We start from the raw sequence: 24184 nt of genomic DNA, 5'->3' as shown, positions 1-24184 counted from the left end.
TCAGGCTTTGCTTGAGTACAGTTTATAATGGAGCTGGGAGCATATGCCTGAGTTCATGTAGGATGCAGACAGGGATGTTATCAGGTCCCATGGAGACTTATTTTGTTGCCTTTGAGTAGGCATTATGTACGTGCTTCCTGATGATGAGGGGAGGACTGTGGGAGCTGTGCATATCCACCTATACTGATGATGGGACAGGGGGGTGATATTTTCCCTTAACCTGTCTGCAGTGAGATGGCTGTAGCTATGCTGTGTGTGTGTGTATGTGTGTGTGTGTGTGTGTGTGTGTGTGTGTGTGTGTGTGTGTGTGTGTGTGTGTGTGTGTGTGTGTGTGTGGTGTGATTGATCACCAGTACAAGATGGGTTGGGTTGTTGCCTCTGAGATGGAAGACATATATGCAGACAGCCTTGTGAATGGCCTTTGTGGATGTGTCCAATTTGTACTCATAGTTAGCCTTACAGTGACACACCTGTGACCTTATATGCTTGTTCAGACAAAGGTTGACCTGCTTCCAAGTTGGTGCCTGCTTTTAATTGTCCTTATACAGCCAATATAGTGACCGATTATGTGGTTTGTGTATTGCTGCTGTCCATCAAAGGGGATTACTCCACCTTGGTGGAGGCAAGTTTTCCAAGTCCGGTATTGCTGAGTCCATACAGCTATGTAGGTGCTTATATAGCTGTTTGTAGTAGGCAAGAAAACAAGGTCATGACACAGTTGGACACCTCTCCAATTTCAACCAGATAATCATGCTTATTCTAGTACCCATGACTATGTCAAGGCATTGCAACAACCAGTAGCCGTGGAAATCTAAGGCTGATGGATGCACTGAAACTAAGATTACACACGTGTACAACATGTATAGCTTATTTACCTTATGTTTTGCATCTCCTTTCTGTTGTTTTGAGGCTTCCAGCTACACCTACTGATACATACATATGCACAGGTAATACCTGATATACATTTCTGTTATATGTCAGTATGGCACACTGTATTTACACTCTTCTTGGTCAGTCATACCTCTCAACCTGTTAGAGCAGGACATCTGGAGGATGGCACACATAAATGGAGAGCAAGGGGCCAAAGTTATTGACATTTTGTTAATATTGCTGTAACACACTTAAGTTAGTTGATAGCATAGTAGGCTTTGCAAACACAGAAATACCCTGGAGGATGTCTGACAGTCATACGTATGCTGTTATGTTCTTATTTCAGTCTTCACAGATTTGCCAATGATTTGTTGGACATGACCCAACTCTTATGAGTAAATGACTACAAATGTAAGGCACACATATGGTCAGTATGCATAAAACTGGACAGCTGAATGGTATGGCCTCAGTATATCACATACAGTTCAACACACATGTCTGTGACAGTAGTTTACTATGCACATACCCTGTATAGGTCTCTCAGATTTGTGAGACAAGCATGTTTATCATAGCTGTATTGAGAAGTAACATATGGATATCTACAACATCCCAGCAGCTGGCCTAGCAGTGTCACAGTCAGCACTGTCCAACAGACACTCCAGTAGTAATCATATGTGAGCCATCCTTTCCTGAGATGACTCAGGGGCATGAGCTGTGATCTATGTCACTGCAGACAAACCCATGTTATAGCCATAGGTGCTAATCAGAAATATAACAGTACATGAAGTCTTGATGAGACATGTTTGTTAAACTTCCTATTTCCCATTATTACATACCCCTACTGCATTCCATTACATGCTTACTTGTTTGACATACCTTTTTTTCCCCAAGTATTGTTGCTGAGTTTTTTTTTATTTTATTCACAGTCTGTGTGTGTGTGTGTGTGTGTGTGTGTGTGTGTGTGTGTGTGTGTGTGTGTGTGTGTGTGTGTGTGTGTGTGTGTGTGTGTGTGTGTGTGCCTGTCTCTGTCTCTCTCTGTCTCTCTCTCTCTCTCTCTCTCAGATGTAAGGTATACATTGGTTTTGCATAGGTAGCAGCTTGCCTTTTGTAGGTCATCCTCATGAGCAGCTGATGGCCTGTGCACCAATTGGTGTCCACTACTTGCTAATTGCATGCAGATCAGATGTGTTGTAATTCCGATAGCCAATGGCATGGCAACACACTCCTATAATTGAGTACTTCATGTTGGCATTGACCATTTTTCTTGCCTGTGAGGAGTACTGCATGGAGGTGTGAACAACAGCATCACAGAGGGCAGCTGGAAATACCTCTGACAACTTAAATTGTGGGGACAGTCCAACAAAATTGTGGAGAAAGTTCCAGACTTAGGAACAGAATGTAAGTACTGCTGTTATATATTTGGATTCATGCTAGTTTAACATGGTTTGTGTGGACACTGATATTCTGCGTGGGTCTCAGTCTGACAGTGTTATGTGATTGGCATAACTCTCAACTGTAGGGCTATTCCCAGAATGACCAGAGGTTGGACTCTTATGTTTGGTCTCTTTTTCTTACAGTTGTTGCCCTTGGCAAATCAGTAGCATACCCTGGGTATTGCAGTCAGTAAATGATAACTTCATGTGTGTTTCTGACTTCATATCCCTCAGTTAAGATATGTTACAACAAACCCTATAACACCAGAAACTTTATCAGTTTATAACAATAATATTTCAATTATGCCCCTGTGTTTGGGCCTTTGTCCCCCAGTTATGTCAGGCTTTGTCCAGATGTTATGCAGTAAGAGGTTGATAGGCATGGTATATCATTAGTTAGTGCCTTCCTTTCTGATATCATCCCAGTGATGTAGCAGAATGCCAGACATGTTATGAGGAAGAGGCCACATATATGAGGATAGAGCCTGGACATTCTTTGTGAATCTGCACAGGTGTGGGGTCTGTGTATGTGTAGCAGTTGTTAACAGACTGTCAGGAATGTGTAGCAGTGTAGTATGTACATGTTTATTTCACTGTACAGGGGGGATACATTTAAGTGTCATGGCTCCTTTTCTATCTGACTGTGTATGCTGCTCCAGTTTCTGGTGGTCTATCAGCTGTATATATTTGTAGGGGCAGACTGAGACATGTTCCGTACCACCAAAGGAGACAGACTACAGTATGTGACTTGGGGCAGTATATGTAGGGGTACTGTGTGAGTGTCAAACATGATATTTATGTTCACACAGTCAATATACTCTACTGTTCATTTGGCTTACCAGTATGTCACTGTGACTGTGTTGAAATTGGTTGTGAGTATGCAGGCTCACACAGGTGACTGTTCTTCACTACTGTTACATCCCTATAGTGGCTGATATATTTGCAAATGCATGTGTAATTCCCCATAGCTGACTTGGAGTAGTGTTGTGTCAGTCTAACTGCAGTTTGGATGGTGCATGGTGACATGCTAAGCAGCTCAATGTACTTTCCCTACTGTCATGTTATGCCCAGATATTTGTAGGATGTCCAGTTCTCTAGCTTATATCTTTGGTTTGGTCCCCATAACTGTTGTGTATGTCTGACAAATCAGTGGGATGGTGTGAGGATTTCATGCACTAACTACTGAGAAGCAATTGAGTCTTGGAGTTGTGCTATTTTGGTCAATATATGTTAGAACAGATGGTGTTACTATAGCAACTGTCTCAGCTTATCTAGTCAGGTATTTCAGATATGTCCCTATTGTCATGGCTTTCTCCCCCCACTTTGTCAGGCTTGGTCCAAATTTGTTGCACTAAGGTGTTCTGAGCATACATCTCAATTGGCCAGATTGTTGTAGAACATCCAGGTTTATTGCTCATATTTTGTCTCTGTTCCATGATATATTCTAATGTCTCTGGTAAATCACTGAGATGCTCTGAGGATGTCTGTCAGTAAATGATGACATAATTTCAGTTCCAGACCTCATATCCTTCAGAACATGTATGCTGAAACAAACCCTGTTACTCAAGGAACTTTCTACATGTCTAAGAGTAATATTTGAAATATGTCCCTAGTTGTGGCCTATTGTCCCCCCATTCTTACAGCCTTTGCCCAAATTTCTTGAACTAACAGGTTGAGAGATACGTTACTGAGATATGAGTGCACTACATGTTATGAGTATGTGTGTGTGTGTGTGTGTGTGTGTGTGTGTGTGTGTGTGTGTGTGTGTGTGTGTGTGTGTGTGTGTGTATGTGTGTATTATATATATATATATATATATATATATATATATATATATATATACATATATATATATATATATATATATATATATATATATATATATATATATATATATATATATGCATATATATCTAAATATATATATATATATATATATATCTATATATATATATATATATATATATATATATATATATATGTTTTTTCATACATATGTATTTGCATACATATATAGCTGTATATGTATATATAAAAACCTGACTGATGCCACAGAGCTTTTACCCAACTGTTGAATAACTCTACTGCATGATATGTTTGAAAATGCATTAGAAATTACTATAGCTCCAATGGTGTATAAGTACATTGGTGTGACTGTAGTGTACATGGTCCTGAGTTTGAGACTTGGCAGGATTTATTCTTTTGTTGCTAGGCAGAACAGAGCTGATGGAGACAGAGTGATTAAACCAGCTTTAAGCAGCTTTAAGTGGGTTTGAGTGACTCTAAGTGATGCCAACATACGGTTAACTGGTTGACAAAAAACAGTTACTACATACTTTAAGTTTAAAAAAATAATTTTATCACTGCTTTCCCATATAAAAATAACTTGTCTGCCTTGGTACTCAAACCATGAACACCTACATGTAAAGCCAGAACTCTAACCACTACACTATCGGGTCTATATTATATCTTCGAACGCTTAAAAAAGTGAACGCTGGTTGATCGAATTTATTTTTGTGAAACTGCAAAATATCGAAGCAGCAGAAACTCTAATTTTTTCCAAGGGAAAGAATTTGGTTGTCCATTTCTGTTGCTTCGGTATTTTCAGTGTTATGTAGGAAAGTTACCGGTTGGATTCAGGTAAGTGTGCGATTGTGTGGATGTGAGTGTTAGGGTGATTTAGGTGAGTTAGGGTTAGGGCTCAGGTTAGGTGTGTGTGCGATTGAGTGAACATGAGGGTTAGGGTGGATTTAAGTGAGTTAGGGTTAGGGAGTGGGTGAGGTGAGTGTGCGATGGTGACGGACCTTAGGGTTAGGGTTTGGGTTAAGGTAAGTGGGTAGTTAGTGGTGTGTGCATAGTTTAGTGTAGAGTTAGGTATCAGATTTTAGGTGTAAGTGTGTGGATTTCTGTTTGTTTGGTGTGCTTGTGATGTTTGTATGTGTTTTGGATCAGCGATTTTTTTCCCTGGGAAAAAAATCGCTGATCTGACAGTTCGTGATTGTAAGCTTTCGCTTAAATTAGGTCAATCAATCAGTGTTCGCTTTTTTAAGCGTTCGATGATATAATATAGACCCTACACTATCCCCGTTAATGAAGTTCAGCTGTATATTTCTATTTATCCCTATGGAATGTTTAAGCAATGCTAAGTGGAGGGGCCATAACGTGCACACCTGCTTAGCTATGCTTAAACATTTCTTATCATGTAAAAAAAAGATTTATTATACTATTATTATTATTATATTATTATGTTATAAAGTGAGTATGGAAGTTTTCTGACAAGTCATTGAGGACTGCAGTCAGGAAATAATGGCATACATTTGACTTTCAGGCTTTTATCCTCCAGAAGCTTATGCTAATGCATATCATGTTTTCTATCAACTTTCTAGGTTTGTGAGGGCTATATTTAAATAGTGCCAATATTTTTAGTGCTTTGTCCCCCCATTATTTGTGCCTTTGTACACATGGACTGCTGTCAGGGAATAATGGCATACATTTGACTTTCAGACTTCTGTCCTTTGGACATTTATGCTAAAGCATGACCTGTTTTCTATCAAATTTCTAAGTGTGTGAGGGCAATATTTGAGAAATGTCCCTTTTTAGGCCTTTTCTCCCCATTATTTGTGCCTTTGTCCACATTTTCTGCTTTGGCAGATTGTGATGTGTTGTACGGCACATTTACAATGCAGGGGGTGTGTCACAAAACCTGTCACACCCCCCTGCATTGTTTGCCTGCTCCCGTATGTATTTCAGTGTCCATGGACACTGAAATTATCATTTATTTTATTTCAGTCTGCACAGACACTGAAACACCAGCATAATATTATAGAAATTCTCTAATATTATGCTGGATCTTATTTAGAAAGTGCCGTATGGCACTTTCTGAGTGCAGGGGTAAGTTCGTAGTAAATGTACTACTTAAACACACCCCCTGCACCTGTTCATGCTTTGTGTCCATTTAGCCTAATCAGCAGCACACCTTCATGAATATGCAAGGCGCGCTGCTGTGGATACACAGACATGAACCACTCCGTGCAGGAATAGCACTATTCCTGCACGGAGTTTATTGAATTCCAGGGCATTTCTTTGTGCTCTGCTGTAGTTGCTTATTCTGTTTCCTTTAAAAGAAACTTGAACTGAATTAAATGTTTCTATTAAATTTAGGTAAGGCGGGTTGAAAAATCTGGTTAACTACTTGAATTTACTCCTCCCCCGTTCATCAAATCTTTTAAAGATTTTGGCAGATGAAGGACTAAACATTACCTATTTGTTCAGTGAAGCAATCAGTGATCAGTTTTCACATCCTCTGGTAAATTCTAAGAATGCAGCCAGGCAGATCTTCTCATCAGTGGCCCAGGGGCAGCTGCTCTAAAAGCTGTATCAGCAGTGTCATAAGAACATTTTAGAGAATATTATTTGTGACACTGAAGAAATTATTTCAGAGATGACTTACTCTGAAAAAAGAAAGGTCAGCAATTACTTTTCTGATATTGTCATAGGGTTAGCTGCTATAAGGTGAAAGATGGTTTGATTGTTTGTGTATGTATGTATTTATTTATTTGCCTTTGTTTAATAGAAATGTCCAATTGGTTAAAATGCCCATTTTCAGCCAAGGCCATGGGAGAAAAGCTCTAAGAAATTGTACAGTATGACAAAGTTTAAACAAGCTATAAAGAAATATGTGCAAATACTGAAATTCATTGAAATTGAATAAACAGGTCATATCCCAAAAATATATAAAGTGTAGCAAGTTTTAAGAAGGGACATCGACATTACAGAACATAACTGAATAGGAAATTATCAGTATAAGTTAAATAACATCATTAATGTGAAGACTGTATCAACATTTGATAACTAAAGGAATGTCATCTGAATTTATAATTATGCCAGTTTGTAAGCTAATAAAAGTAAAGAATTGCCTGTATTTCTCATGGAAGGAGTGCAATAAGCTCACTACCATAACCTCCAGAGGTTCTGATAAAGTCTTAATGAAAGATCTTAATAAAAAGCGCTGTAAGGTACCAATGAAGGCTGTCCTCCTTGTTCACGTACACAGATCCAAACATTTCTTAGTAGTAATCCAAAATATGATGGCCAGGTTACATCCAAAAGGATTTTATTATTCCAAAACAAACAAAATGAAACAGATTTAGCACTTTCATCTCCTAATGCAGAGACTTCATCAGAATCATCCGCTTTACCATTCTTTCATCATTTAAATAATGCTGAGATTCATTCCATTGGCTAATCAATTAATAAGACATTTTTAACCCCTAAAATTCCAATAAGTAATATTATATAAATAAATCATGTTGCTATTAGTATTTTGCAGTATAAACAAATAAGTAAACAATTAAATAAATGCAGATCAATAATAAATTAAACACACAATAGAGAATAGAAACACCCTACCAAAATTCTTAAATATACTGACTTATATGACACTAAGTGAGTAAAATTGGAACTAATAAAACACAGGTTAATTTTTTTCTATGACAGTGAATCAAAAAGTGTGCATGTGATATTGAAGTACCTATATATGTATATGTATCTCATTTGTACAAAAGTTACTACAATGTATTATATTTCATCTTCTAAAATTCATATTCTAAAATCACACTAAGTGTGTATAAATAAATTAATAAAAATGCATATTCAAATTATTACTGCCTATTGGTCTTAATCACACCATTAACTATTTAATAATTTTATATAAATATCAATATATTAAAATCTATATAAGACAATTTTATTCAATGAAAACAAAGTATCCATTCCAGTATAAGATCATACATATTGTTATACTATTGTATATAGTATATATAAATAATTAGTAAATTAATCCAATGATTACATGTATAATAGGATTATTGTTGCTTACAACACCAGGAGCAACCATTATATGTATTATGTACATCTCTTTGGGTATAGTGAGAGTAGATGGGGTATGGTGTACTTACCACTATTGACTAGTGGGGAGATTACAAGAAATAGTGAATCTAAGAATAATATACAACAACTTGAAACACAATTACCCTATTTATAGAGGAAATGGCTTGGGTCTTGGCTGCTTGTAGGTGTGTACAGCAAAATGTATCAGCAGACATGATTTCTTTCAAGGTAACCTTGTTCGTTTTATTATGTTTAGATGGCAAATGTATGACTTTGTTCATAACTGAGACAAATACAGTATATTATATAATTTTGTCTATACCAATATACACAAAAGTATCCATATGTGTGTATGTGTGTGTGTGAACTTTAATTGACAGAACTGAGTCCCGTTCTATTGATTATTCATTTATCATGTCCAATGCCATTCGCATTCTATACAAACGCAAAGAACAGAGAGTACCTGGCACCTTTTACACTCTACAGCTCAATAAATGCAAATCTTAAAATGACACAATTGTGGAGAAAAAGAGAAGATTCCAAATCCCTTCTGTTACAGTCCTATTAAAAACCCTGGAAATAATCTGTGTTTTTGCCTGCAAAGCAAATCTCTCCAGTTCTCAGACACATTGACTATATATTTATATATATAGAGAGAAATTATATTGATTTCACTGTTGTACACAATCATGAAACTTGAATAACAATATAGATAAGACATTGTTCATTATATGGTAGCTATTAAAAATATAAAATGAGTATAATCTATTCACTCCATTTTTCTTTGTTAAGCTAGGGAATGAAATATGCAAAAATAATACCACAACTTCAAGATTTCAGAAGGTTTTCAGTCACTGTGCTATTTATCTTGTTAAATATTCTTTTTTGTTAATATCAGGCTTTAGTACAATTATGTAACATTTTGGGAGGAATATGCAGGTCAGCAGACCTAAAGCAGAGGCAACAATAGCAAATACCTCAACCGCTACTGTATATTTGCCCTTAGTACTTAGGTAAGCTGGAGTAAATGCCAGCCACACACTAACAAATACCACCATGCTGAAGGTAATAAACTTGGCATCATTAAAACTGTCAGGCAGGTTTCTTGAAAAGAAAGCTACTACAAAACAAACACTAGCAAGCAAGCCAATATATCCTAACATGCACCAAAATGCAATTGAGGAACCCTCATTGCATTCAATTATTATAAGCCCTGTTTGGGTTCTGTAGTTTCTTTCTGGAAATGGAGGTGCACAAATGTTCCAGACAGCACATATAATGACTTGAACAACAGTACTCAGGGATACCACAGTGTAAGGCAGCTGTAGTCCTAAGCATTTCCTCAAATTGCTGCTTGGCTTGGTTGCATTAAAAGCAACTATTACTGTAATGGTCTTAGCCAGCACAGAAGACACAGAAAGAACAAAAGTTATTCCAAACACTGACTGAGACAGCTTGCAGGTAACTCCTGTAGGTTGTCCAATAAAAATCATGGAGCTCAAGAAACATAACATAAGTGAAAACAGAAGCAGGTAGCTGAGGTTTTTGTTGTTAGCCTTCACAACAGCAGTTTCACTATACCTGATGAATATAATTAGTACAGTTACTGTTAGCAGAGTACTTATTGTTGCAATGGAGGCCAAAGCTAGACCCAAGGGCTCATTGTAGGAGAGAAACTGTAGAGCTCTTTGGATACACTTGTCCCTTCTTTCATTGGGCCATTCTACAGATGAACACACCAGGCAATTAGTGGAATCTGAAAGAAATAATATCATAGAAAACTTTTACATGAATGCACATTAGGAAGCATGAATAGAATTTAGAAATGTGAATGTGTATTAGGCTCACAGCTGATATTACTATGATATAATGTAGAATACACCTAATATATATATATATATATATATATATATATATATATATATATGTATATATATATATATATGTGTATACAAAGCCTAGGTATAAAATATATGTACACACATATATGTAGATGTTCATGTTGATAACTGCTGCAGTAGCCTAAGCTAGATGGTTTATATCCTGCATAGGATATAACAGCCAGGCAGCTTCCGGAGCTTCAGGGCACTTTCTGCACACCTAAATTGTTAGCTGGAGCTGAGCTGACTAAAAAGACTGGTTTGGGTGCTATGAAGTTCAGAGCTTTCCTGCTACAAGAAGAGAGCTCCTCTTAGGGCTTTTGAGGATCGACCCTCGCTGTTTCATTGCTGGGCAGATATGTTGCCTTTGGGAAACAAAAAAAAAACTTCTGCAGTACTTTTTTGTTATATAAACTAAGTTTTGGTGAAAAAAAAAAACAACGATTTAAAGGTACAGAAGAGTATTCTTATTGATCGTCATGTTACTTTTACATACTTTTAAATGGGAGTGGTAAAGAGTTGTTAAATGTTGTTGCAAACTATGTTTTCTGTGGAGAAATTGTGTTTTTACTTTATGTTTTGGGGATGGGAAATTGTTTAAGGTGTCTTTTACTGTGTTTTTGTGGGAAAAAGTATTTTTTTGCAACTTTTCTATTTTACCATCTATTTTCTATTTTACCAACTATTGCTAACCTTTCCAGGGAAACAAACACCATTGTGGATTGACCATGAAACAAAGTACCAGTTCCTTGGCTGGACTTTCTTTCAGTCATAACAAACATTTAACTAAGCAGCTTTTGCTACTATAGCAGGCTAGTAATTTGTTTCAGCTGCAGGTGGGTGATTCTGCTGTGGCCAAAGTTGATTCCTCAGACCACTCATCTATTTCCTTGGATCCTTCTGTGGAGAGTTTTAGTATCGAAATCTCCTTGCGAGGGATTCACATTCTCTGTGATTATTTTCAGAATTTCTCAGCATTTTCAGTGGTAAACACTGAGGTATCTCAGTCCTTCTGAAAATACTGTGAATTGCTACAACTGGAATACCCAGAACCTTCTCCCATCCCCCAGTGCTGTTTTAATTAGCGGTTGTTTTTGTCGCAGCCTGTGATTTCTCTGACAGCTAACCTGCTGCCCTTAAGAAAGCAGATATACCTTTCAAAGGTCATCAATCTTTCAAGGTTTGTATACACTCATCCCAGCATACCTTTCAACTGTCCAGATTTTCGCATAATATTTTTGGTCTGTTTTTCCAAAAACTGTGACTTTCTGACAAATCACTGGCAAATCATTAAGGTCTAAACTCAGAAAATAAAGACAGAAATTTTAGTATTAGAGTTCATATCCTGTATAAAATTTATGTTAATGTAAAAGCTGTTATTCTATCAACTTTCTAAGTTTATAAGAGCAATATCTCAAAATTATTCCTATGTCCATATTTCTTGCTCTAACAGGTTGAGAGGAAGGATGTCAGGCGATAACCCAGCAGATATAGCTTTAGTTAATCCAGCTACTGTCATGCATTTTGTTAATTCTAATATTTCTCCTTCTGACAAGGATGATAAAGTTATTGATAAGTTTGGGAAAAAAGGTGTATGGATCTGCAACTTTGATGTTTAGAGTTATGAACTGTTAGGCTTATATGTTAAAATTTATTCTAATTGTGAAAGTATGAGGAATATTTTTACTGCAGCTTCCTCTTGTTAGGAAAAATCTGCTTTGTGAAGTTAAGTTCTTCTGTTTCTCAGGTCATTACTCATTGTTTAAAGCATGTTTCTGTAGATACTGCTTCTAGGGCTGTGGCTATGGGTATTTTTTGAGGAGGTTTGCTGGCTGCATTCTCAGAACATCCCAGAAGATGTCACAAAATGAAATTTGGAATTCTCCTTTAAATACAGATTCAGTTTGTCGATCATCTGCTGCAGATTTTACAAAAAAGTATGATGAAAGAGCAGTGGCGGCTGGTGACTTCAAATCAAAGGGAGGCTGCAGGAGACAGCTGAATGGGTGGGATCAATGGGAAGGGGTGCAGCCAACTAGAAAGGGGAGGAGCTATGCTCAAAACCACAAAAACTAAATATACTGCCCTGGGTGCCATACTGTCATTATGATAGTCCAATCAAGACAAAATGAAGTGTAGAAGAATAAAAATATTTCAATGCATTGGCTGCATGACAGCTTAATATCTAGATGGAAACAAAAAAGTTTGTGAGGTATGAAAAAATAAATTACTTTTTTTTTAAATACATTAATGGAATGCCAGTCAAAATCAAGTATAAGAAAAACAAGCAGCACTCAACTCAAACAACTTCTTGCACTGCAGTTCTAATTATAATTTATATTAAGCTTTATTAAAGTACCAAATAACATGCTGAAAGTAGAAATCTCTGATGCCCCCACTTGTAAAAATGTTCCTTATCCAAAAAAAAGACCTGCTGCCTGACATCTACTTGTTTCATTGGGAAAACATGATCAAAGTAAAAAATGAAAAGCAAACAAGAAATAAGCTCAAGATACATTGCTTAAAAGGATTACTGTACAGGTTATGGACCACACAATTGGCATTCTGTTTACGGGTAAAGCCTGCAGAGATGACTGGAAGTCTCCAAGTGTAATGAGACTCTTAAAATAATGTAATCCTGTTCTTTATTTCAAATACTGGCATATGCATTTCAATACCCAAGGCTTATACATTATCTAGTTAAGTATTCTCTACATGGCAACAGAAAGGCTTTCAATGTTGGCAATTCCTTAACAGTATGCTTATTAAAGCTTACTTGCATCTTGCAATCTCAGCCAAGCTTACCTGATGGTCATTAAAGTATTGCTACTTAAACACAGAGCAACAGGCACTTTGAGTAATAAGCATAAATCAACAGTACAAAAAATATGACAGAAACCAGACCATTCTGTAAAAATCAAGGACAGATGAAAAGCCACTCTAGTACTTGTGTCTACCTTGGATGGGGGGGATACTCTGCACATTTACACTGCATAACTACTCCTTGCCTTGCTTCGACACATCCAGAGTCACTACATGGGGGAGTGGGGTGCAACAAGTATGTCACAGCTTGAAATATCTCTGGCTGACTTGTGATGGCCCTGACACATTTGTCATACCTCTCAACCTCAGAGCAAGAAATCTGGACAAAGTCATACAAAGAAATGGGACAAAGGCCCAAAAATAAGGACAATTTTTTAAATATTGCTCTTATAAACTTAGAAAGATAATAGAGGTATTGCATTAGTATGAATTTTCTGAATGGTATGAAATCTGAAACTCAAATGTCTATAATTATTTTCTAACTTCAGTCTTTAATGATTTGTCACTAATTTGCCAAAAAAACCCACAATTTTATGAAAAATGGACCAAAAATGTGATGTAAAAATATAAAATAGCAACACAATACAGCTGGGAACCTGTCAAAGAAGGGACACTTTAATGTTAGTACCGCTAACTTGAGCAGCTGACAAAATAAAATAATCTACATGCATTTCTGAAATAAAAGTAATCTAACGGATTATTATAGTTATTTCTTAATTATAAACCCTCTATGTTTTCTTCCAAAATTGCTATTTTGCGGAGGGATCATTAGGGGAAGAGCAACATTTTGAGCCAAAATCAGGGACAGTTGAGAGGTTTGGCTATGCCTAATTCTTTAAAGCAATTTATTTGCATGTACCTCTCAACCTGTTAATGCAATAAATCAGGACAAGGCCAAATATATTGGGGGAACATATAAACAGCACTAAAAATTGCTCCTGTATAAACTGAGACAGTTGATAGAACAGGTCTTACTTTAGCATGCATTTTTCTGAAGGTTATGAAGTCTGAAACTTAGTGTGTCATTAGTGACTTAATTCCTAAATGATTTGCCAGAAAAATACAAATTTTATGAGGAACAAACCAAAAATAAGAAGCAAAAAATCTATTAATTCTTTGAAAATCTGGACAGTTGGGAGGTATGGTTCAGCTGGGGCTGCCTAAGATTGCCACCCTTCCCCCTCACAAAACCATGGTCGAATGGAGCCTCCCCCTGCAGCCATTCCAATGATCCATCACTTGGCTGTTTCACTCCATTTACCATAAACACTAATGTGCATACTGATTTACTTCTTTGATGATTTGAACTTCATTTTAAAAGTTTTATTTTGCATTTTACAGCACAGACACTAAGACATCTGCTTAACAAACTTGGCATTAAAACTTCTCTGCCATTGAACTCACATTCATTGAAACAACATTGAAACCCACATTCAAAGAAAATACATTTTACCCGTGGCAGATAAAGATTAATTCTGGGCTGTTTTCAGATCATAGGCCCCTTGCATATGAAACATACATGTGCTCTTTGATACACCTTCCTATTGCTTTGAACATTTTTCCAGTAAACAATGAAACAAAACGCATGCACCAATGACATAACTGACCAATTCAGAACATTTCCATCATAAAAGTCTACTCAAACTTCTACAGTCCACTATTATCAGTAAATATGCACAATTCTACAGTCCACCATTATCAGTAAATATGCACAATCTCTAAAGTAGTAAAAAAGTAATCTAAATAATTCCACGTTAAATAAATCTGTAATGAAGAGGTTGCTGCTAGCAATCATGTTTATATTTCATGGTTTCATCGAAAAATAAAGTGTCTGATGCCCCTGAGGAATAAATTGCCTAAATTACATTAAAAATAAGCTAGTAATATTGCAATAGGAAATGGATGGCAAACTGATAACAGGCTCATAGTATCTTAACTTTCAGTACGGCAGCATTCACCCCTTATGGGAGTAGAACCAACAACCTTCTGCATCAAAAGCAAGTACACAACCTGTTGTGCTATTAGCAATGTGAGCTGACTTAGCATAATCAGCACTAAATTTCTCTTCCCCTGCAGCTCTCAGCTCCTTGTAAAATCTACTCAATACTCAACTGCATCTCAGCTTCGCAGCACAAGAAATCTGGAAAAAGCCAAATTTATTGGGGTGGGTCAAAAGGGCAAAAACCAGGGACACATTAAACATTGCTTGTATAATCTTGGAAAGCTGCTAGAATAAAATGTTGTGTTACCACCATACATTTTACTGCCAAGGTCCCTGTGCAAAAGAGTCAGAACAACATACCACTATGCCAAATCACCTGCTTTGTGAAAGAAAAATGCTGTGTTACCACCGTACATTTTACTGCCAAGGTCCCTGTGCAAAAGAGTCAGAACAACATACCACTATGCCAAATCACCTGCTTTGTGAAAGAAAAATGTTGTGTTACCACCATACATTTTACTGCCAAGGTCCCTGTGCAAAAGAGTCAGAACAACATACCACTATGCCAGATCACCTGCTTTGTGAAAGAAAAATGCTGTGTTACCACCGTACATTTTACTGCCAAGGTCCCTGTGCAAAACAGTCAAGAGCAACATACCACTATGCCAAACCAGCTGCTTTGTGAAAGACAGGAAGACTGAAACTTAAATGGCTATCATTTAATGAATTCAGTTCTCACCATAGCTGTCAACCTCTTAGCACCAAACACCTGGACAAACCCAGTAATGAGGGAATACAGCCCTCAAACATATTCAGTGAATTCAGTTCTTGCCATAGCTGTCAACCTTAGCACAAAAAACCTGGACAAAGCCAATAACAGGGTATTACAGTCCCAAAAATAAGGACAAATTTCAGTCATCTTATAAACTTAAAAAATTGCTATAATAAAAGGTTGTGTTACTATATATGTATTTCTAGAATAAAAAGTTGTTTTACTATGTATTTTCTGAAGAATATGAAGTCTGAAATTCAAATGCCTGTCAATTTTACTTCTGACGGAACAAAAACAATTTTCAGCAGAGGTCCAGGGAGAAATACTGTAGACACATGTCTTTGTAAAATGGCAGGACACCAGAGCAAGTCCACACAAACAGAGGGATAACATGCAGACGCCACACAGAAGGCATCCCAGCCAAGAATCAAACCAGAAAATCTATAGCTGTGAGGCAACAATACTGCCACTGCACCATCAAATATGTAAGGACTTAAACATTCAGAAGCCTGAAGTCTGAAATTCAAATGCCTGTCAATTTTATTTAACATTTGTTAATCAGGACAGTCTGACTTGGAAAAAAAAAACAATTTTCAGCAGAGGCCGAGGAAGAAATAATGCAGACATGTCTTTGTAACATAGGAGGACACAAAAGCAAACCCACACAAACACAGGGAGAAGATACAGACCTCCACAAAGAAGGCACCTCAGCCAAGAATCAAACCTGAGAACCTGCAGCTGTGAGGCAACAGTGCTACCACTGCACCATCAAATATCAAGCATTGCAATATTTACAAATCACAGATATTATGAGGAACAGATCAGATCAAATATGAGGCAAAAATCTGCAATTTTTTTACAAATGGTGGTGGGTAGGGAATTCAGGTCTTTAACACCTGCATACAAGGTACAGAGTTCAAGCCTGGGGTATTCCCTACCACACCACCATGAGTCTAACCACCAGTATATTGCACCTGGGGCATTTACACACACACACACACACACACACCTTGTACATCCAAATCCCTGTCGACCACACACTTACCTGTAGTAAACCACCATAAATCCTATGAAAATGCATGCAAATCTGACACTGCCTGTTGCAAGATCTGACTGCAGCAAACTCCAATCCAGACCCTGCCCATCGTGAGATCCTTCCCCCGAAGAGACTGCAACAAACTGCTGACGTTGCAGTCCGACCCCAATGTGTTTTCCCTGTGAGTTCCAGGACAGTCTATGCAGTTTAAAACTGCATAGACTTCTGGGAGCTCTGTTCTTCATGTTTCCCAGTCAGGACTGCTGCTGAGACAATCTGCGCATGCTCCAGACTGTCTCAGCAGCAGTCCGGACTAGTGCGCATGCGCGAAGTCTGCGATTTTTAAAAATTTTTTTTTATTTTTATTTCTTTTTATTTCTTTATTTTATAGTTGAGGGGGCTGCGGTCCAGCAGTCCAATAGCATGGGCCGCTCCTGTGAAAGAGTTAACCTGATTCAGGGAATCTTAGATTTTTCATCCCCCTTCACTACGTTCTCCAAAGGATTTTCTGCTCCCTCATCCAGTTTTAGCGAGAAACAAATTAAAACAGTCTCAGCAGAATGCTGGTAAGAAGATGCAGTGGCAGGAGGTTCCAAAAAAAAAATCCCACAGAGAAAGGACTGTCAGATAAAACAGAATAACTATTTAAGGTACCTTGTCCTCCACTCTCATCTTGTCAGTTCCTTACACCTTCAAGAATGTATGGACCTCCATTTCTCACTTTTTGCAACAGGCTGTTTCAGACAAATGAGTTCTGAAGCTGATCAATCTAGGATACAGATGTCAGTGAGAGGAAATTCATCTTTTCCCTGGAATACATCCTCATCCACTAAACCAACCCTTTCTATTCTCACCTCTCCTGCATCAAATACTGTCTCAAGGGGTAATACAAGCAATTCCTCCTTCCCAGTTGAGAATTGTGTTCAAGAATGTTTTTAGTACCAAAGAAAGAAAATTCCTGGAGACTGGTCCTGGACCTTTCCTTACTGAATCGCTTTGTGATAGTACCCAACATAAAAATACTTTAATTTCACTACCTGTTACCCCTTCTTCGTCACTTTACTTTTTCATTGACTTTAGATTTGAAATATGCTTATCATCAAATTCCTATTCATTCAGTTTTGAGACATTTCCTAAGGTTGTTTGTGGCTCTTTGCGCTATCCACTGCTCCAAGAGTCTTCATAAAGTGTTTAACTCCTGTCATAGCCCATTGCAGGCTAGAGTGATCCATATTTTTCCATATTTAGTAGACTTGTTTATCTTTGCAGAGTCTTTTTCAGTGTGTCAGTAATATTTCACTTGGGTAAGAGATCTCCTAAATAGATTGGGATTCCAAGAGAAAATTCATAAGTCCTTTTTGACTCAGTGATATGGGACTGTGTTTCTGGTGTGCCTGCTAGACACCTCAGTTCAAAGAGCTTTTCTTCCTCAGGAAAAAAAAATAGATCTACATTTAAACTATTTCAGAGATTTTCACTCAGACTTCTGTCATTGCAAGGGAATACCTCAGGATTCTGGTTCTAATGGCATCCATGATTCTGATAATAACTCTTTCAAGACTCTACATACGAAAGCTACAGTGGTATTTGAGGTCTCTTTGGTCCCAGCACCTAAACCCATTGTCCTTTCAAAGTCTGGTACTGGAATTTGTGAAAAGAAAAATCACTTGTAGTAGATATCATATACTCCAGGTTTCCTTCTACCTTTTTGCTCCAAAGCAGTCATTCAGAACAGCTATTTAAAGTGCAAAAAAACAGCAATCTAAAAATGTAAGGGTTTAATGACACCATCCTTAGATCGGATGACCATTTTGGGTCTTATTTAAAAACCTGCCTTTTGTTATTTTAAACTTATCTGAAGAAGTTCATTACTATTATATGAATGAAAGCACTCATTTGTGGATAATAAAAGTTTTTACAAGAACCTTACAGCTTCTCCTTCTGGAAAAAGAAAGACAGACAAAAGCACACAGATTTAAAAGGGATGCTAGCTTTTATAAAGGCTCTTAACTCTCTGAATCATCTGTGATCCTCAGGACATCTTCAGGTAGTTACAGACAATACCACAGTGATGTGGTACATAAACAAACAAGGAGGAGCCAGATCATGCCCCTATGCAGACTAGCCATGATAGCATGGGAAATAGCTTTACAGCACAATCTCAGTCTACTCCACAGGCATATTACATTGCATCAGAGCAAAACTGTGAGGCAGACAAGTTGACCAGGAAAGGGTATACTTTGAAGAAATTGAAACGACATCAGGAGGTCTTCCAAGATTTAATCCATCTGTGGTGAATTCATCAAGTAGATCTTTTTACCACCTCTCTGAACAATCCACTACAAAACTCTGTTTCAAGATTCCATGCAGGAAAGTCTGGAAGACCAGTGCCTTTTCTTTTTCTTGGATAGGAAGTTCCTGTATGTTTTACCACCCACTCCACTGATATCCTGGGTGCTTCTGACATTTCAGACAGAATTCCCTAAGGTTATTGTGGTGGCAGCCTTCTGGCCTAGGCAACAGTGATTCTCCCTTATTTTGAAAATGGCCAGGGGCAATTACCACTGGTTTCTTCACGAATTGGATTTATGCACACAAGAATAGGGGTGTTTGATACATCCTAACCCAAAACAACTACAACTGACTTCCTGGATGATAGGGTCTTAATACTTTTTAGGCACCTGTTTACTGAAGACGTGCAACAGGTACTAATGGAGACAAAAAAGCCTGTTACTAGAAAATCACATATAAGCTAATGGGAAATGTTGTCTTGCTGGTGCCAACAAAACAACTAGCATCCATTTGGGGTTAAGCGTTTCTCTGGTGTTATAACATTTTCTGAGTTACTATACTAGGGCCTTTCTAACTCCTTTGTCAAGGTTCATTTGTCTACTTTTTCATCATGCCTTCCCAAGGATCCCCCTCTTTCAATGCATTTTCATGTCAAAATGTTTTTGAAAGGGGTCCTACAGAAGAAGTTTCCCAGAAAGCCGGTGGATCTCCTTGGCTTCTTAATTTTGTTTTAGAGAATTTAACACTTGCTTTATTTGAACCAACTTATTTGGCTAACTTGTGGTTCTTAAGATGGAAGATGCTTTTACTGATTGCTGCGACCTCTGCAAGAAGAACATCTGAGTTGCAAGCTCTTATGGTAGGTCAACCTTATTTCAATTTCCACAGAGACTAGGATTCTTTGAGAACTAATCCTTCTTTTATGGTTAAAGCAGTAGTTGAATTTACTTTAAGCCTAACTATTCATCCCCCTGTTTTCTTTCTAAAATCTATAAATGGGTGTCCAGTGACAGCTTGAGGACTATTTTGAGAGAACAAAATCTTTCAGAAACAGAACTTATGTACTTGCCATAATAATAGATCATTGTTGTCTGTATCTGACTGTCTCAGCCTGTGGGGTTATCAGATCCAACTCAGATCTGAAGCCAGCTATATTCAGAATCGTTAGACTCAGAGCTCAGCCTTCTCTGCCTATAAGCCCCTACTGTTATACCCTCTTCTCAGATTGAGTTTGCCTGCTAGAGAGAAAACCCTAAACCACCAAAAATCATAATTATTTTGGAGAAGAGGGGATCAAGGGAGACAAAACCACAGAAATAGATCCTCCTGTACAGGATTTTAGACCAGAGCATGGGGCCCAGTTGGGAGCACTCACCAAAGAAATGACAATTTTGATGTGGCATGGAGGGTAGGGATGGCAAAGAAGGATCGATACCAGACAGATCTAGCTTTATGGTAATACATAACTTTTGTATCTGATGTTGTCTTATTCATCCTGTCTCAACCTTTGGGGCAGAATCCCCAACCAATAAAAATCCCAGTGAGGCCCTGGTGAAGAACCATCTATAAGATGGTGTTACCCAAAGAAGAGCTAAACCTAAGCTGTACATTTGGGTTATAATGGAACACAAAAGTATGAGTATTAGGCCAGGTAGCTGTAGTACAAATATCAACCAAAAAAAGATTGCAAGAAAAAGGTAGTTGAGGTAGCCACTACCCTTATGGAATGACCTTTAGGTTTTGCTGGTAAAAGAATTCCTTTTAAGGAATATGCAAAGGAGATACAATCAGAAAGCCATTTGGATAGGGTCACTTTGGAAACAGACTTTCAAAGTCTTGCTTTAGAAAAGGAAGCAAACAGTTGGTCAGATTTTCTGAAATGTTTAGTTCTGTCCAGATAGAATCCAGCCTGTCTAGGAACATCCAAACAATGAAGCAGATATTCTGTCTTGATAATGAAATTTGGAAAGAAAACCAGAAGATAAATGGACTGGTTTAAATCTGAGTCAGAAGCTACACTGGGCAGAAAGGATGAGTTGTTCCTTAATGTGATTATATGTTTATGAAAAATTAAGCAAGGAGGAATGGAAGATAATGCTTGAAGTTCCAAAACCCATCTGGCTGTCATGATGGTCAAGAAGAAGACAGTTTTCTATGCTAAATATTTTAAGGATATTTTAGCTAAAAGTTAAAAGGGAGGTCTAAAAATGACTTGTAGAGGAAGGTTTCAAGGACGCACCTGGTCCCTGACAAATGGACATAGCAAAAAGGTGCCCCTCAAGAAGGCCTTAGGGGTATTATCGCTGCTGACATGAAACTTAGACATGGTGGCCAGTTGTGCTTAATAGTCAAATAACTAAAATGAGAATGGTGTCTAAAAGTGCTGTAAAGGGATTTGAGCCCTTGGCAGAAGCCCAGATAGAAAAACCCTTCCATTTACTAGCATAAACCTTACTGGTGGAGTAAGTGGTGTACTCTTACTAATTGTTTTTCTTAGAGAAACATTTCCAGTCCTCAGATAGGGTTTAAGCCCACTCCATTTGCCCTTACTGCACTCATGCTTACTCCACTTCCCTACCATACCCCCATTCCTACCCACCCCCACTTTCATTTAACTTATACTCTGTACCCAAAAACAAAATGAAATCCACCTCATCCAATTACCCTATCCCTGCTCCATGACCTCACACAGCCCTGCCATTTTCCATTTACACTATGTCTGATCAGATTACTGATATTTCTTATAACTCTAACTTATGCCACGGCTATAATCTACCTTCTCTTTACTTTACTTCCTGATTTCACTCACCTCCTACTAATCAAAGCTCCACCATTTCCAGCCTCCAACTATTATTACACTCTCTATTCAACAAAAAAAAATCATCCTACACATGTTCTATCACACCATCTCTAGTCAACATGTCTGCTACCCAACCTCACAAACACAAAATCTTAGCACACACTCCCTTACCACCTAAGCTAAATACTTATGTCACAGCCACTACTAGTACCACTCCAAACCACCCCTGCTCCCAAACACACTTCTAACTGATGGGGATATCCACCCCAATCTGGGTCCTGCTTCTACTACAACTTAATCCACCATCCCAACTGCCACCAGTCTCAACAATCTCCCCGTTACAAAACATCTTACTTTATACTCAATTAACCTACAGAGCCTTCCGAATAAAACCACAGAACTACACACCTGGATCACCCTCAATTCCCCACACATCCTAACCCTATATGAAACATGGTTAAAGCTCCACATCACAAACTCTAAAATCCTACCCCATTACAATATCTACCAGCAAGACAAAATGGTTAGAAAAGGTGGTGGAGTCACTATTCTGTACTCTGAACACCTCAGTATAACTCCTCTACCCATAACCCATCCAAATTTCTACCCCGTCAAACTACATATCCTAAACTGTCACCTTAACCCACAAAAGAAATTTGCCTTAGCTGCTAACTATATCCCACCAGGTTATAACATTCCCATCCTTGAATCCATACTCTAATGACTATCATTCAGTATCAGCTATGAAACCATTCTGTTAGGAAATGTTAACATTGACTGGCTAAAACTATCTACAACCAGCCCATATCTCACCAGCAACCTACAAGGCTTTCATCAGCTACTTAGTACATCTACTAGGTTCAATAAAAACAATAATAGTAGCTCTGCTCTTGACTGAATCCTAACAACTGACCCTAATCTGTATCAAAACCTTACTAACCTACTAGACTTCCTTAGCAACCACCTTCCTATCCAAGTTCTTAGGCACACTGTTCACATACTTAAATACCATCTTTACAAAGATTGTTGCAATCTTTCCACTTTTAACAGTGAGGCATTTAATCATATGCTATACTCTATAGACTGGTCAATTCTGAAACAAATCCCTCTAAATGATTCTGTCCTTCATTTCAATCACACTTTTCTCTCCATTCTTGACTCCCTAGCACCTCTCGTAAAAGTAAGAATCAAAACAACCCATATCCCCCGGCTCTCAAAAGATACACTCACTCTTATGAAAAAAAAACAGACAGCACCTGGAAACAATGGAATAAAACAAAATCACCTTCCCTTATCCAAACCTATAAACAATTACGTAATCTGGCTTAAAAACCCATCAATACAGATAAGAAGAAACTTTACTCCAATGCCCAACTCACCCATAAGTCTCATCCAAAAATATTCTGGCACTCTATTAATAAGATCCTGCACCCAGTCAACCCTTCTAACCCAACCACTACCCTGACAACCCGCCCCTGAAACTGCCACTCTTCTAAATTCATACCTCATTGAATCTATTCACAAACTTACCCACAATGGTTAGAATAATAAACACAAACCCCCACTCCACATTTCACCAATACTCCCTCTTTCACATTTGACCCCATCCTAACATCTTACATAAAATCTCTCCTGCTTAAGCTGAAGCCATGCTCCCCCTCTTCTGACAACCTCCACCCTTTCTTAAACTACTCGCTCACTCAATAGCCTACCCTGTCTCTATCCTGATCAATAGATAGATTCAAGAATCCACTGTCCCAGATATATGGAAATTATTCTTTATCACTCAATTACACAAGGAAGGCAACAGCAATGAACCATCCATCTACAGATCTATTGCTATTCTCTTTCCTCTATCTAAATTGCTATCCTCTTTCCTCTATGTAAACGTCTTGAAAAATCCAGTCACAGACAGCTTATTAAGTGCCTTCTAGATAATAACCCCTTACCCCTATGCAACATGGCTTCAGACCACATCACAGTACATCTGTCTTACTGTCCATTGCCGAAACCATGGAAAACAATTTACTGATTTCTTGCCTCTTTCTTGACCTTTCTAAAGCATTCAATACAGTATCACACTAAAAACTTCTTGATAAACTATCAGAACTCAACTTATCTCCCTGTACTATTAAATCGTTCACTAGCTATCTAACTAATAGACAATTGGTAAGATGGCAGGCTATCTACTCCCCTTATTTACCAATTCAAACTGGGGTGTCTCAAGGCTCAATTCTTGGCCCCCTACTCTTTAATACTTTCACAAACCAACTTTATACTTCCTGTACAGCATTCTCCCTGACACAATATGTGGACAGCTCTACCCTTATTACCTGTTCTGACAGTTTCTCTAACCTCCTCTCTACTACTAAGCTTCCTGTCTTTATAAAATGGCTAACCTACAACCAACCAATTCTAAATCCCCCAAAAAACAAAGCTACTACTCT

The sequence above is a fragment of the Protopterus annectens genome, chromosome 11.part0, assembly GCF_019279795.1.
Source record: "Protopterus annectens isolate FY-2018-M chromosome 11.part0, PAN1.0, whole genome shotgun sequence".
NCBI lineage: Eukaryota > Metazoa > Chordata > Ceratodontiformes > Protopteridae > Protopterus > Protopterus annectens.
Note: the sequence above shows the minus strand (reverse complement) of the source record.